Source organism: Hemicordylus capensis, chromosome 2, assembly GCF_027244095.1.
Source record: "Hemicordylus capensis ecotype Gifberg chromosome 2, rHemCap1.1.pri, whole genome shotgun sequence".
Lineage (NCBI taxonomy): Eukaryota > Metazoa > Chordata > Lepidosauria > Squamata > Cordylidae > Hemicordylus > Hemicordylus capensis.
The window spans coordinates 312283006-312298389 of NC_069658.1; the positions used below are offsets into that span (position 1 = coordinate 312283006).

General features: G+C 41.7%; 1 protein-coding gene across 1 annotated transcript in view; it reads right to left on the bottom strand.

The window, feature by feature from the left end:
- Positions 1-9692, bottom strand: part of HDAC11 (histone deacetylase 11) — a 110332-nt gene extending 100640 nt beyond the window's left edge. Inside the window, exons 1-2 of the mRNA XM_053299443.1 lie at positions 9671-9692; positions 8330-8437 (exon numbers count right to left, since the gene is read on the bottom strand). The gene's annotated coding sequence lies outside the window, so the exon portion shown is untranslated. The remainder of the gene's footprint in view (positions 1-8329; positions 8438-9670) is intronic.
- Positions 9693-15384: the final 5692 nt, after the last annotated feature.

Genomic DNA, 15384 nt, shown 5'->3' on the forward strand with positions numbered 1-15384 from the left:
TGAGCCAGTTCTCAGGAGCTTCTATCTTGAAGAATTACAGAAAGTTAAAGCAGGAGAGGACAAACTGTACAGGGTTAAAAAAGTTCTAGCTACAAAAGGACGTGGTAAAGTAAAACGACATTTAGTGAAGTGGGCAGGGTGGCCTGACAAGTTCAATAGATGGGTGCCTGCTTCAGACCTCCACAATGGGTGATAGAGGGTTTTACATTATGCTCCCTAGTAATGCCAGCAAGAAAGCATTTCCACAGAACACTAACTAGCTCAGAATTCACCATCCAACTAGCCAGGCCACTGGATCTTCCCGGGGAGTGGGAAGTGGGGCTCTCGGAGATACAGTACCCATGCACTTGGGACACCATCACGGCAGATACCCCCCCTTTCAATATAGCAAGGGGTTAAAGAAATGGACCTTCTACTTACGAAAGGGGTATTACTCCTGCATTGCAGATTTGCTGCACGATATGAATGAAATCACCAGCACCCAGAACGCTCTAGAGGGGGCATCACTGCTTTATGACTCTGTTACTAGAAATATTCAGTTTATGAGTCCTAACAATGCATTCACCTTTTCTGCTGGGGCAGAATTAGCACACATATTAGGGATCCTTCCTGACACACACTCAAAAGCGTTGTCTTACCCATCAAGCATAGCTGGTGGGGTCAAAACTCTGTTTGATCATGATACACCCAGCAAAGGATTCCCTTTCCCTGCTGACATAACAGGGGGATTCAACACTCTATTTGTTTATACAGACATTGTAGAGTATCAGATAGTGGGAAATCACCATATCCCCTTTTTGCGAAGTATTACCATGAAGGGGCAGAACGGTGAGTGTGTTAACATTGTTTATGACAAGCCACATTAAATCTCTGTGAGCAAGCACCACATTGACACAATCATGGTCCAGATAAAGTTGGACCAGGACATATGTGTGCCATTCTGTTTTGGCAACGTGATTGTGAATCTACACTTTCACCCCAGAAGAGGACTACATCTTTAGGGAAAAGAAAAATGCCAATTCTGAAAAGTTATGGCGATCCTGCCCTTTACAAGAGCTATTACAGGGCCCAGGCTGGAAGCGCCCTTCCTGGCTTCATGGGAGCCCCGGTCATGTATGGGGCTGGAATTGGTGGTATATTTCAGATCCTTTTCAGGAAACCTGTTCCTCTTTTGAGATGGGGGTTGGAAATCATTAAGCCACACATCAAAACAGCAGCACGAGGCATTGCTAAAGACGTGGTGGCTGTTCTGAACAAGATGGATCATGCCTCTTCCTCACAAGCGGGGTCAGGACTGATGTATATCAAAAGAAAACGAAAAGCATCACATGTGCAGCTCTCATGACCTCCCCAACCTCTTAAAAGAAAAGGGGTGAGCCTGAAAAAGTCTCAGAAGCTTCAAAGGCATCCTAAAGGGAAGAGGAAACGTGCTCCCGGTGACATCTTTTAAGTCATAATGGCTTTTATACACTGCAGCTCTGAAGAATGCATGAAATCGGAACTGGACCTTTTCCAAATTGCACCAACACAAATAAGTATTGAAAGAAGCGTATATGTTGAGGTGCCACCGCTTACTGCACTAACAGACACGGCACCTCTGGACTTTTTCATTGCTGGGGCTGGAGATTTTTACCTGGATTTGAATAACATGCTTTTGTATGTGTGTTGTAAAATTGTCAAGGAGGATGGAACCAACTTGGCACAGGATTCTGCTGTGGGGCTAGTGAACTACCCAATTGCTGCCATGTTTAGCCAGGTGGATGTGACCCTGGGAGACCGTCTTGTCAGTCAGAGCAGTAGCACCTACACCTACAGGGCTTTCATTGAATCGATGATGAATTACAGTGAGGCCACTCTATCTACACAATTTTCAGCTGGCTTATTTTATAAGGACACCCCAGGGTTCCATGAGATAACAGCGTTAGATGGAGCGAATGATGGGTTTGTTGACAGAGCAGCCTTTACATCTGAAAGTCGGAAGGTGAACCTGTTGGGACACCTACACAGAGTTCTTATGTTTCAAGAAAAAACTGCTTTTAAATGGTGTAGATGTGAAAATCAAACTAACGCATAACAAGGACACATTCTGTCTGATGGCAGGTGGAGCTAACCCCGCTACAAGCTGAAAATCTTGTCGGCATCCCTCTTTATCAAGAAATGCTCCCTGAACCCCGCTGTGTGGTTAGCACATGCTGAGGTGTTGCTCACAGCCAATGCAAAATACCCGGTGGACTGTGTGAGTATGAAAGTGTTCAGTATCCCCGCTGGAAGTCATGTCTGCAACCAGGAAAATTTGTATTTAGGACAGTTGCCAAAAACTGTCATCATTGGATTTGTGGACAACGATGCATTTAGTGGGTCATATACCAAAAATCGCTTTAATTTCAAGCATTATGACATTAACTTTGCCTGCCTCTATATGGATAGTACTCCAGTCCCCATGAAACCTTACCAGCCAGATTTTGCAGCGCGTAATTATGTCTGTGAGGATATGGGGTTGGTACAGGCCACTGGCAAGCACCTAGAAGACAGACCCCTGCTCATTAATAGGGAAGAATATGGGAAAGGCTACACATTGTTTGCATTTGATCTAACACCTGACCAAGAATGTGGGGGCCACTATTCCCTGATTAAAACAGGGAATCTGAGGGCCGAAATACGCTTTGCCAGAGCACTTCAAGTGACCATCAATATGACAGTGTATGCGGTATTTTACAACCTCATCGAGATAAACCACAGGAGGGATGTACTGTTCGACTATATGTAATATGGATAGCATACGGTTAACACATGTACTGTCTGCAAGCCCCTGCACCCAAAAGACTTTCTTTGGAGTTTTCCCTAGTGACTGGTTACCTAGAAAGAGACTGCTACAAAGACCTGTGGGTCTTGTAGTGAACACACACACCCATAACCTCCCAGGAGAGCACTGGCTAGCCATCTACCTGACAGAGGACAACCAGGGAGAGTTTTTTTATTCTTATGGACACCCCTCAAATCACCCATGGTTTCCCAATGCTGCAATGAACTTTTAAAGAAAAAATGCCTCTAAGACAGTCTTTCAACCCCAACAGCTCCAAGCTCTTGATTCTGTGACCGGCGGCTACCACTGTGTGTTCTTTCTACAGCAGAGGGGTAGGGGTTTAATATTTAAGCAGATTCAAGAATTGTATTTGGGGGATTTAGAAAGAAATGACCAAATGGTTGAGCTGTATGTTAAGAAAAAGAAATGCATGCCCAGACATGCCCCAAATTGTTTTCAAAACACACAAGTGTGTGGATCTTGTACTGATTTTCACAGAACAATAAAGTAAGCCTTGAGGACTTTTAAAAGAGTATATGTGTGTTTGTATGTTCCTTACCCGCAAATCAACAACTACCAGCCTGTAAATATATATTTCAGAGAAAATTTTTATTTGACAGATTGTTGTTTTAGCTGACATTCCTGGGGAAAATCTGGCGTGCCAAATTAATGATCTGTAATTTATCCCTCGGGATTTTAAAGAGCACCATATACTTGGCATTAAGGCTTATGGTACAGGCAGATTTCCCTTTGTAGAAAACATTCTGTGTGATGAGAAAAACACTCAGAATCCTGTGGTGAACAAACTCCGTGAAAGTGCGTTCAATTTGTTGACTGTCAGATGAAGCACTCATCAGGTCATCCAGAACAAGAAAACAGATTTTATTGGGGGGTAACAACTCATTATCATCAATTTTCTCAGGCATGCCTTCTATAAACGTTATCATAGGGTATTTACAGAGCATTTCTTTGTACAACGGCTGCCAACAAGAGTAACACCACACGATTTTTTCAGGCATCACAGATAGCACACTGTGTGCATTATCCAGCATTTTTTTTTAGAAAAAAGGTTTTACCACAGTTACTAGGTCCTGCAAGGATGGCAGAGAAGGGGTGTTACCAGCGAGTGTCCATTTTTAATACCCGTATGGTATATTCTTAAAATCCTCAATGAAGACGTGCTTATCAAATACCACTCTCTGTGTCTTTCTCAAAAGCTGTGTTTCGATCTGCCATCTCTTCTTATTTCTAACTATACCATTCTGCTCTACAACGATCTCGCGTGCAGGATCCTGTTCCGAAACGTAGGCAAAAACCAGATCTTTCAGACTGGCAAAATTAATCTTTTGACAGATAGACACATTCAGAGTAATCCCCTTGACTTTTATACACGAAGCACCCCCAGACAGCTTGTAGCCATAAGATTTAGGACCTGTGCTCACAAACTCTGTTATGTACTGGTCTGACGGCAGTTCGTTTGTCAGCTCCCCTAAAAAGTTTCCAAGGGGAGGATTGTACTCCCCCTCATGAGACACATAAATCACAGAATCTGTGTCATGGTACAGGCATCGTTCCTCTAGTTTCTCCATGATAGAGTACAAATGTAGGCATGCATACGATGTTGTAAAACACGCTAGAAAAACATTTGTGTTACCTGGCGGAACTATTCATTCTTTTGCATCTTTCCAAGGCACACAACATGTATCATCATCAAGGAATTCACACATAAGAGACCTCATAGCTATCTGAAAAGAGGTATTGGGAAAGCTCGTCAGGTTTTTTCACTATGGAGGTCCTAGGGAGGTTTGTCCTCTGAGCAAATTTTTCCCACAGGGAATTTAAGAAAAGCTTGGCTATTTGGCGTTTGGCAGGGTTTGCTTCAATCATCTTGGGACATAAACACACCCCTTCTTTCTTATAATACTCATCAATGTATCTCTCTCTGTCCACCCTGCTAACATATTCTGCGGGGCAGCCAGAAGATTCCTGCTTCAGCCGGAGAAATGTTTTGACTTATTCTGAAAAGAGTCTGTCAGACCTCCTTTCAAAATGCCAAACCTCATAGATCTGTGCCACCCTGTACCCTTTAGCCACAGCAACTTCCAATTCTACTGTGCACCATGTACCCACCAGCGCCCTTTCCTCATCATTGTGGCTACAGTGCTCCAGCTGTTGTGAGTCTGCAAAGAGCCTGCATAGGGGAAACATGAGCTTCCCGTTCACCTTGACAGGTAGGATGGGGAAAAAGAGACTGCGTGGTGGGTAAACCTTCACCTTGGCAATTCCAAAATACTCAGAGAGTGGCCTAAAATTGTCATAAATTACTTCAGGATGGCCTATAGGAAACTGGAGATTTTGCATAATAAAAGGATAGAGAGAGGTAAAATCCGAGTAATGAATCTGTTCTCCCTCTTTCGCCTCATAATACAGATGCACACAGCCTGTCCTGCCCCCAAACAGCACATCTCTAGGTTCCAGAGGTTCTGGAAACTCCCGCTGCTTCAGAAAATCTATCACCTTCTGATCCCCCTTGACCATATCAGTCCATTCATGCTCCAATATAGAGTGGACTTCAAACTCCAATCGTCTTAAGACATCTGCTTTCCTCTCACTAGCATTGTGGAGAAAACCATAGATTTCCAACAACACAGGCTGTTGTCTGTGTGCTGGATAACAGAATAGACACCCGTTATAAAAACATCCATTAAATTCAAAAGCACATTTCTTTCCCCCATTCACAGAATAGCCATCTAAATAATATGCCTTAACACCACCTGATGCCTCCCGCAGCTCCTGAGGAATATCAACCTTAAACTCACCCCCTTTCAGAGCATGCTGAATATGTATGTTTTCCCTGTGGGCCATGTATTCCAAGCATTGAATGGACAGAGTTGAGAATCTTTTGCACTGATTATGGTAATTATCTGGGGCCAGTATGGCGATCTCTTTATCCTTCAGATACTTGTAACGGTACATTCTTAAGCACACACTAGCAAGTGTAGGGTATTGGAAGGGGTCGATGCCCACCAGCACCCTGACATTTTTCTTCCCATTAGGTTTATCAACTACATCCCATGTCATCTCAACCAATTCATGTCTATATTTTGTACAGGCCTGCATCAAGATGTCTCAATCTTTCTGACAGTAATAGGCCAATTCCTTCTGCATGTCAAACATCTTTGATTTGTTCTCCTCATACCACTTCATGAATTCTTCCCTGTCTGCAGGTTTCATAGTGTCCACACCATAGTACATGGGTTCTGGCATGTTTCCAATATATCTCTCATTTTCTTTTTTATTAAAGAAATGTGGGAAATAACCCTTACAACCCTGAAATCCCATAGCTTTGGGAAGCTTTGCTAGCGCCATGGGCAGATGGCAAAGGGAATCGATAAATTTTATTTTATTATTTTTAACTATAATACATAGTAGTTTTCCCCCTGAGTGAGCAAATCTACATGGAAACCTTCTTTTATTAGCTCTCTCAAGATGAGGATGTCATCGTAGCTTCTCGAATTATGGGCTATAAAATGGCACCCCATAAAACTACTGTCCGATGTAAATTTTATTACAAATTCATTCAAACATGAATCCCCCTTAAATTCCCAATATTCCCCTTGGGGGCGCCACTTTTTCCAGCCCTTCTGTTTCTCTTGATAGGCTTTAACAGGCTCCACCGTCTCCCCTTCAAAAGCCCTGGCATAAATATAGTTTGGCACGTGGACCCCATCCTCCTGCCTGCATTCGCAGTCATAAAACACATATTTTACAGATAGCTTGGGGTACTGTAAACGTGGAATGTAACACTTGTGTTCTTCCCCAGGGCAAAGGTAGTCATAGCATACACGGCACTGTTTCCCCCTACAGGGGCATTCATCTTCATGATCCGCCACGACATAACGGAAGCACTTATCACATAGTTCACATGGGGTGCATTCTACCCTCCCCATTGCAGAGAGCTTCTTATGCCTTCCTAGACATTCTTGTGATCTACACTGCATCTTGCATTTGGGGCATCTGATTATTTGCCCCACACGTTTTACACACCCGGTGTCCAAACAGCGGTGGCACTTCATCAAACAGTCAAGGCAGTGTGCATAGGGTGTGTAACAGACATAACAAAAATTTCTGGAGCCCAAAAAACCTTTGATGTTCTTAACCCCATAATAGTGAGCATCATAAAGTAACAGAAAACACGTTTTGAGGTATTTCTGTTCAGGAGTTTTTAAAACACATCATCTAGATGTATCCCATTGCACAACCACAATATTGACTTTCATGTGAGTCTCTATGGTTTTCACGTCTGCAAAAGACACTTCTTTTTGCTCACCCCACCCAAGATCCCTGTACAGTTTTTTTGCACCTTCTTTTATCTGTGTAGCGGTAGTTCTCTCATCTAGAATAGCCATGAGACTCACTGCAAAGCAGAGTGCAGTATTAGGCATGGGTACATCTATCAGGTGCAGCCTCTTTTTCTTTATAATGCTGTTATAGGGTATTGAATTTATATGCCTGAGCCCAGATCCTCATGGGGTTGTAATGACAATCACAGCCAGTGTTAATGCCCCATCAGCTAAAATTTGAGCATAACTTTGAAGCAGGTTAGACATAGCACTTAAGAAAGTTTCAGCATTCAGAAGCCCTGCCTGTCTCCTTGCAGAGTAAAGGGGATTTGAAATCCCTGGCCCTAGCAATCTGAGCTAAACAAAGTCCCCTGGTTCTATATGGTTGTTTATATTGTCCAGAACCCTTTGAACAGCAGAATACATACCCAATAGTGCATCACAAAAGGAGTGTACTCTGTCCAAATTCACAAACTTGAATTCATAATACATTTCAACACCATTAAAGCATGCATAGTTCCTATTATAACGTTGAATAAACTGTAGATCCACGAGTGGGGGTTCTTCAGGGCTGCCTGCTGATTCTTCAGAAGAGATTGGCTGGGAATCCACTGAGGCCCCATTGCGGGTACCGCACTGCTCAGGTGTTGCAATCTGACAGCCGGCAACACTATGTGGCTCTACAGGGGGTTCAGACACCCTATCAGAATCAGGAGCATTCCTAGAACCCTCTTGTTGAGCGGGTGACATGTACCCTCCCCCCACCTGTATGCAGACAGGGTAATGTTGATCATTTTTATTTCTGTCTACAAAATCATCCATCATGCTTACACATCTTATTAGAGCTTGCAGCTGATGTGTAATATCCCTAACCAAGTCCTTTTCTTTTCAAATGATGCACACTGCTTGCTCACGATGTTGCTCAGCCTCTGTCATGCGTTCTACGGCATCTGCCTTATCCTTTATTAATGTTTGCATGTATTCTGTAGCCCGTGACATGGTGGCCAAGAACTCATTAGCACGGAGATTCAGTGCCTGCTCATCACAGACCCCAGGTTCATGTTCTGAAACAGATAGATCAGAGGCAGGGGGCTCAGCAGACATGTCTGGAGTAAAACTCACACTGCTAGGGGAGATTTTGAACTCACAAACATGTGTGTCATGCGGGGTGGAAAGGACTTACCAGGTTTCAGGCTGCCCCTTCTGGGCTTCTTGTAGGGCGGCTGGCCCTCCATGTTGGAGCCTCCAGATGTCTCATGTTTGGGTTGCTGCTGTTCTTGGAATTCCACATCTGCAGACAAGGGAATCATATGGTATTATTAATAAAATGACCCACAGAGTAAATAAAAGCTATACATAAATAAAATAAAAGAGTCAAAACTTCCCCACCCCCTTTCTTTCTCCTACCCTTACTCTTTGCTTTTCTCTTCAACCTATTTAGCCGTATGGGGGCAGATTCAGATACTTCTGCAGAAAAAAGTAGGGGGGTGGGGTAGATAGAATTAGTCAGAGGTTTCCACATGCTGAGTTCATTTGCAAGGTTAGTTGGTTTTTTAAAAAAATAATTTAAAAATCTATTTTACCCTCTAGAGCACTCTCAGCCAGATTCTACAACCCACCATGGGTATTTGTCAGGTCCACTGTGAACAACATAGGTTCTGTATTAATCATAACTTCTTGAATTTTAGAATGAGATATTACAGAGAGAGAGAAAAGCGCCTGTTCTTACCTATATTATCATCACATCTCTGGCCTATGCCGGCTGCAATTAAAATATATATAGATAGATAGTCTTACTCAGAAAATCCTTCAAACTGTGCTCATCTTATTACAGATTACATTGTGAGGACTGGGTGGATTGAACATGTGTGCTGGGTGAGTGTATTTAATTTAAGCAAACATGATTGTGAGTTGTGCATGCATGACCCTGTTTATTTATTTATTTATTTTGTTGCAGGAGAGCTGTTTTGCAGAGAACAGAATTTGCCCTTGGAATACTAGATTTCTACAGATCTTGAGGCATACATTAAAAATGCTATATATAATACTGCCTGTGTAAATATGTGCTTTCAGAATAAAAATTTAAAAATAAAAATGTGAGTGTTTTAATTTTTAAAAAGACCCTGTTGCTAAGATTCCCTACAGCATGGGAGGGTTGTGAGTAGCTGACCCTTACCCATCAGATAAATTTTTTTTTTAACAAATTACTAAAACTAGCAAACAGATTCAAACACTAATCTCTGCCCAACACATGACCCTTAAGAAATTGCTAAAACTAGCAAAGAGGTTCAAATAGAAAAATAGATTTGCTTACATTGAGTGAAGCATATAAACCTCCATTTAAAGAGGAAAAGAAAATGCTAAAACTAGCAAAGAATCAAATAGAAAAAACAGATTTGCATACATTGTAAAACCATATAAACCCTCCTTTTAAACTACAAACATGGGACCAATTTTAAATTAATACTTTCCAGATTGTTTTTTAAACTAAAAATGGGAGTGGGAGTGCTAGTCATACCGTTACCTTGGGGATTCTTTTTCTGCTGGTGTTGTTCCTGCTGCAGTTTTCAGAATGAAAGAGAGTGATTTCCTACCTCACAGTAATTTTATCAGTTTGACTCATGGTCGCTGATTGCCTCATGCATGCTGCCTTATCATCTGATGAACTCTTCTGACTCATCTTGCCAGTGGCTCAGGTCCCTCAACCTCACCCTCCCTCCTTGTAAAATAAGACAGAAATAAGCTACACCCAACAAAAATAAATCAGACATTTATTTAGAGTCATCCCCGTTTTTATTTTTATGAAATGATACATAATAAAATAGCATTTAATAGAAAAAACAGATGCAATCTGGTTTCTTCATAGATAGCATGTTAGGGATGTGCTGACAAAAACAACACACCAGAGGAATGCAGCAGTGTACAATACTACATTTAGACTTTTGCAAGGGAATTTATACAGCAACCTCTGGAACAAGAAATTGTCTGTACTCTCTTTTTTCAAGGACACAGTTTACAAAAGAGAGCATTCTGGAATCTTTCTGGTGCGGGATAGCTTCTAACACCACCTTCGGGTCATCAGAATCCTTAACCCTGGTGATGAGATTTAGAGTCTGATCCACTGTTTCACTAGTCAGCATTAACATTTTCAGACTATAACCAATTATAATGATTATGTGGAGCAATGCTTTCACACACATCCTTGAAGACAATATTCTAATAAATCTGGAAATATTTCTTTCAGTCCAGGTGACACATTCATGTGAGTCTTGACCATACACCCGTAGCATGAATCATGCATGTAATTCTTCAGAAAGTATTTTAAAACTCCATATACCGCCGCTCTAACGAGCCCCTTCATAGCAGATTTTCTTTTCCTTGCTGGTATGTAATCTGAATCATTCACTTGTAGTCCTAGGAAATTCTGCATAGTAACATGACTGGGTTGATGCGTTCTCACAGCAGGAGGGTTCTGTAGGAGGGGAAGGTATGCTGTTATTACCTTTTCTTTCTTTCTTTCTTTCAAAAAAGAGATATTCCCACCCAAATTCTCCATACGCACCCTGATATGCATGTTCCCTGGGTCTGTATAGTTCCACATTGCTAGAGGGTGTGTGTCAAGACATCGGTCCTCGCCTTCCCGGGGAAAAATAAGAGAACACAGTTTTTAAGTTGCACCCTCTGAGGAACTCTCTCATACTCCCTGTCCTATAACACCAACACTCCTTATTTTACCTGGGCTCCGGAAGATTCTACAGCTGCAGCCTCCAAGATTCCCTGCCAGATTTCATAAACTTCTTGGTCTTCTTCTTCAGGATGCTTGGGAGGCGGAAGTTTCTCATCATCAGAACTTGTGCTAATATACCGCTTTCTCGGGCTAAGCTTTACAGCTGATTCTTGTACAATTGTCTCCAAGGATCTCTCTGGGGAACCCATGATCGCACAAACAGTGAGTCTGCAAAACAAAATGGCTCAGGGAGATGCGGACTATTCCTACAGAATCAGGATGGGCAGGCGTGTTCACAGAGGGGTCACTTGACCCCAATTCGACCAACAAAGTTACACAAAATGGCCGCCCATTCATTATCATGCTTGTGCACACGGACCTTTCCAGGGTCTGAAACCTGTTCCCATTGGTCCAGGGTGGCTGGACGTGTTTGTAGAGGGGTCACATGCCCACCTTTGGGACATGTCTGGACATATTCTGGGGTAAGAGTGGAAGGGCGGGGGCCAAACTTCAGGGGTGAGGGCATACCCCTACTTCTGACCCTTTCCGGCCATGTGGGGGTTCTCCTCTGACCATTTCCGCTGACGTATTTCTGCTGACGCATATCCGGTGACGTATTTCCGGTGACGTCATCACATTTTGACAGCTGCACCCCCGTGACGTCACTATGAATGTCATCCTCCAGCCACGTGCATTTGTTTGTAAACAAAAGCACATGGCTTTTGACAGCAGGTATGTATCCCTACTACTGACAAGTCTTGGTGTATCAGAGCAAGGTCTTGGGAATAAGAAAAGGGTTTTCCTGGAAGTGTACTGACTAAAACAAGGGAAAGGTTGAGAGAAGTCTCAATAGTAGGAAAGCAGAAAAGTGGACATGTTGGAATAGCTGCTGTGCTCTGCAATGAAGAGTTAAGGAACAGGAGCAGTAGCAATTTCTATGATAATGGTTATGGTACTAGAAAAAAGTCCCTTTCGTGTAGAAATTGAAGCACATCCATTTTCCATTAGATTCATATGGGACAGAAGAAGGAATGGCCTCATTAGTTTGGCACCTTCCTTTATTATTGTAAGCATTGTATTTTCAACATGATCTGCCCAGTTAATTGGGGATACCTTTTGATTAAGAAATTTGATTAATCCATTAAAAAGTACCCCAATTAATTGTGCAGCAGATTTTAAAAACAAAATGCAATTATTTATAACACAAAATTTACAAAAAATAATGGCAATCTAATACCAGCTTAAAAGAGGCTTTTCTCTAAGTTGAGGTGTCTGATACCTGATAACCTCTGCTAACTGGGTAAAGCGGCATCTTTTAAAGTAAAGGTAAAGTGTGCCGTCAAGTCGATGTCGACTCCTGGTGACCACAGAGTCCTGTGGATTTTCTTTGGTAGAACACAGGAGGGGTTTACCATTGACATCTCCCACGCAGTATCGCTGCTGCCTGATATAGTTGTTTCGCATAATCTGGGAAACATACCAGTGGGGATTCGAACTGGCAACTTCTGGCTTGCTAGTCAGGTCATTTCACCACTGCGCCATTAGGTGGCTGATCTTTTAAAGTAGCTGTTCTCTTATATTTAGCAGAGGAAGAGAAATTGTCCCAGTTCTGTCCCAGCACAGCATTCCTCCAGTGGCTGTTGCTAGTGTTTTCCTTGGGTTTCTTGTTAGAATGTAAGCCCTTTGGGGACAGGGAATCATCCTCTTTCTGTTATTCCTTTTTCTATTTATTTTTTGGTAAACCATAAAAACTTTTTAGTTGAAAAGTGGTTAAATAGTGATTTTCTGTTGAAAATAATAGAAAATATTCTATTCTGTTCTATTCGGATACAAGTGCAGACATCATCTAAAAACAAGATGGTTTCCTTCAGAACTATTACTTATTTGTATGCAAATTTATGCAGATTCAAATGGTTAATATATTGGTTAAAAATATACAATTAACAGAATAAAATCCATTTGACATTCCTAATTATCATGAGGTGTTTGCATGCTGGAGGGGTGGAATATAGACTTGCCATTCCTCCTCATTAAGGGAATACAGACTTTCTTGGTGAAAGTGTTTTCCATTTGTTTTCAGCATGATAGCCTGACTCCTCTATTATCTTCAAAAGATTGAGGCTGCTCTCCATATTAGTATTAAAATGAACAGGTATCTTTATCCCCAATATCCTAGTTCCCCTTCCTGGATCATCATATACCCTCTCATCCCATCAGGCCATGGAAAAGGGTCTTCTTTTCACCTTTTCACCCACATTACTGTGAAATGGAAGTACATATCTTCCAAACATAACCCTGCTAACCCATCACTTTTTCAAGTGATGACTCTCCTAGATTTAGCAGGGACAGAGCAATTGTCTTTATTTATCCCAGAATATTGATTTACCAGTGGATGCCGCTCGGGTCTTCTTCGTATGAGTTTTTAAAAATGCTTTCTGTGAATGCTAATGCTTTCTGGTCAGGGAAAAAAAATTTCATTTCATTTGCACTAAAGACCACTTTATAAACTTTTTTTAAAAAGTGATGTATAAATATTTTAATAAAATAATGATAATAATAATAATAATTGTGTATTATACAATATACTAGATACAACTGTAGGCAAGAAGAAAGAAAAATAAGTTAAAATAATCAACATAGCAATACCAGGGATAGCAGTATAGAAGAAAAAGAAATAGAAAAAATAACAAAATACAAAGATCTACAAATTGAAATTGAAAGGCTGTGGCAGAAGAAGACCAGTGGTAATTGGTGCCCTAGGTGCAATTCCAAAACAACTTGAAGAGCACCTCAGCACCATAGGAGCCACAGAAATCACCATCAGCCAATTACAAAAAGCAACATTACTGGGAACAGCCTATATTCTGCGACGATATCTATAATAATAACAGCAACAATATTGACAATAAAATCCAGCCATCCCAGGTCCTTGGGAAGGACTCGATGTCTGTATAAAACAAACCAGGCAATAACACATGTCTGACTGTGTAAATAATAATAATAATAATAATAATAATAATAATAATAATAATGCTCATTTCCCTGGGAATTAGTATAACTGAATATATAGCACTGGGCTGTGAGTATGAAAAAATAATTTATGACAAAGTATCTGCACATAGTTACCACCTTAAGTAGTGCAGCAGGGAAATGCTTGACTAACAAGCAGTAGGTTGCCAGTTCAAATCCCCGCTGGCACTATATCGGGCAGAAGTGATATAGGAAGATGCTGAAATACTGTGTGGGAGGAGGCAATGGTAAACCCCTCCTGTATTCTACCAAAGAAAACTACAGGGCTCTGTGGGAGCCAGGAGTTGAAATCAGCTTGACGGCACACTTTATCTGCACATAACATGCTCTAATACTGCATGTGCACATTGTAAATCAGCTTCTTGCCCTCCAGAAAGTGTTACGTTGAAGTATAATGTTCTTTCATTTCTTCATTAAAACCCCAAGTGCATTAGCTTTTCCTGTCCTTACATCAAGCAAAATGTTGATCAGGTGTGAAATTCTTTTTGTATTTTAAATTATTTATTTGATATACACACGATCATACAAAACATCACATCAATATATCCAACACTCATTATCAATCATTATTATTTTCATGTTAGAATCACAATACCAAACAAAATATGTAAAGAATTCAAAAGTATATCTCCATTTCAATCTCAGAATACATTTCTTTGAGCAAATTCATACTTTCAAAAATATGTTTATATATTGACATCTGTATTATTGTTCAGGTCCTGCATAGCTGCCATGGCCGGACTTACCTGAAACTGATGATGTGGAGGGCAGCCACTATCTGGCTGCCGCTCTGGAGTGAAGGAAGTGGGACTTCAACTGCTGACAGCAGTGGGTGGACCAGCCAAAGAGAGAGGAAATGGGGACAGAGAAAGGCAGGAAACTCAGCAGCTATTGTGAAAACAAGTGAGACTGGAAGAGGGGCTTGGTGGGTACAGGTAGTTCACTGTGCAGGGCTATTTGAAGAGGAGAGTGTCAGTGATAGATGGCGAGCAACAGAGTAATACTGAGCACTTGGGCTACCAGTGAAGGGCCAGGTTGTTGATATCCTGACCTAGGAGGAAAATGCTTAAAACCCCCTCCACTATGCACACTGAGGCACAAGGGGTGAACCTGAGAGCAGAAGCAATGGACAATTATATTTAATGTCCCAAAATTCTACAAAAGTGAGCCACTGCTCACTAAAGAAAAATGCTTGTGTCTCATTCCTTTCAGTTTTATAATGTCAGCTAACTTTGTCAGTTGTGCTATTTGCCAGGCCCTACAGATTCTTTCTTTCCATGTCGGCTATTTAGAACTCTTCGGCTTAACTGCTTAAGCAAGTTAGAGACAGCCCAACATGCTTTACTGGTACATTATCAACAGGGGCGTAGCTAGGGGAGAGGGGGCCCATGTTCATCCCTCTCTCTGGCGGCCCCCCAGAGAGAGGGAGATAATGAAGAAAATAGGGAGGGAGGGAGCTGGAGGGCCCTCAGGAGCTGGGG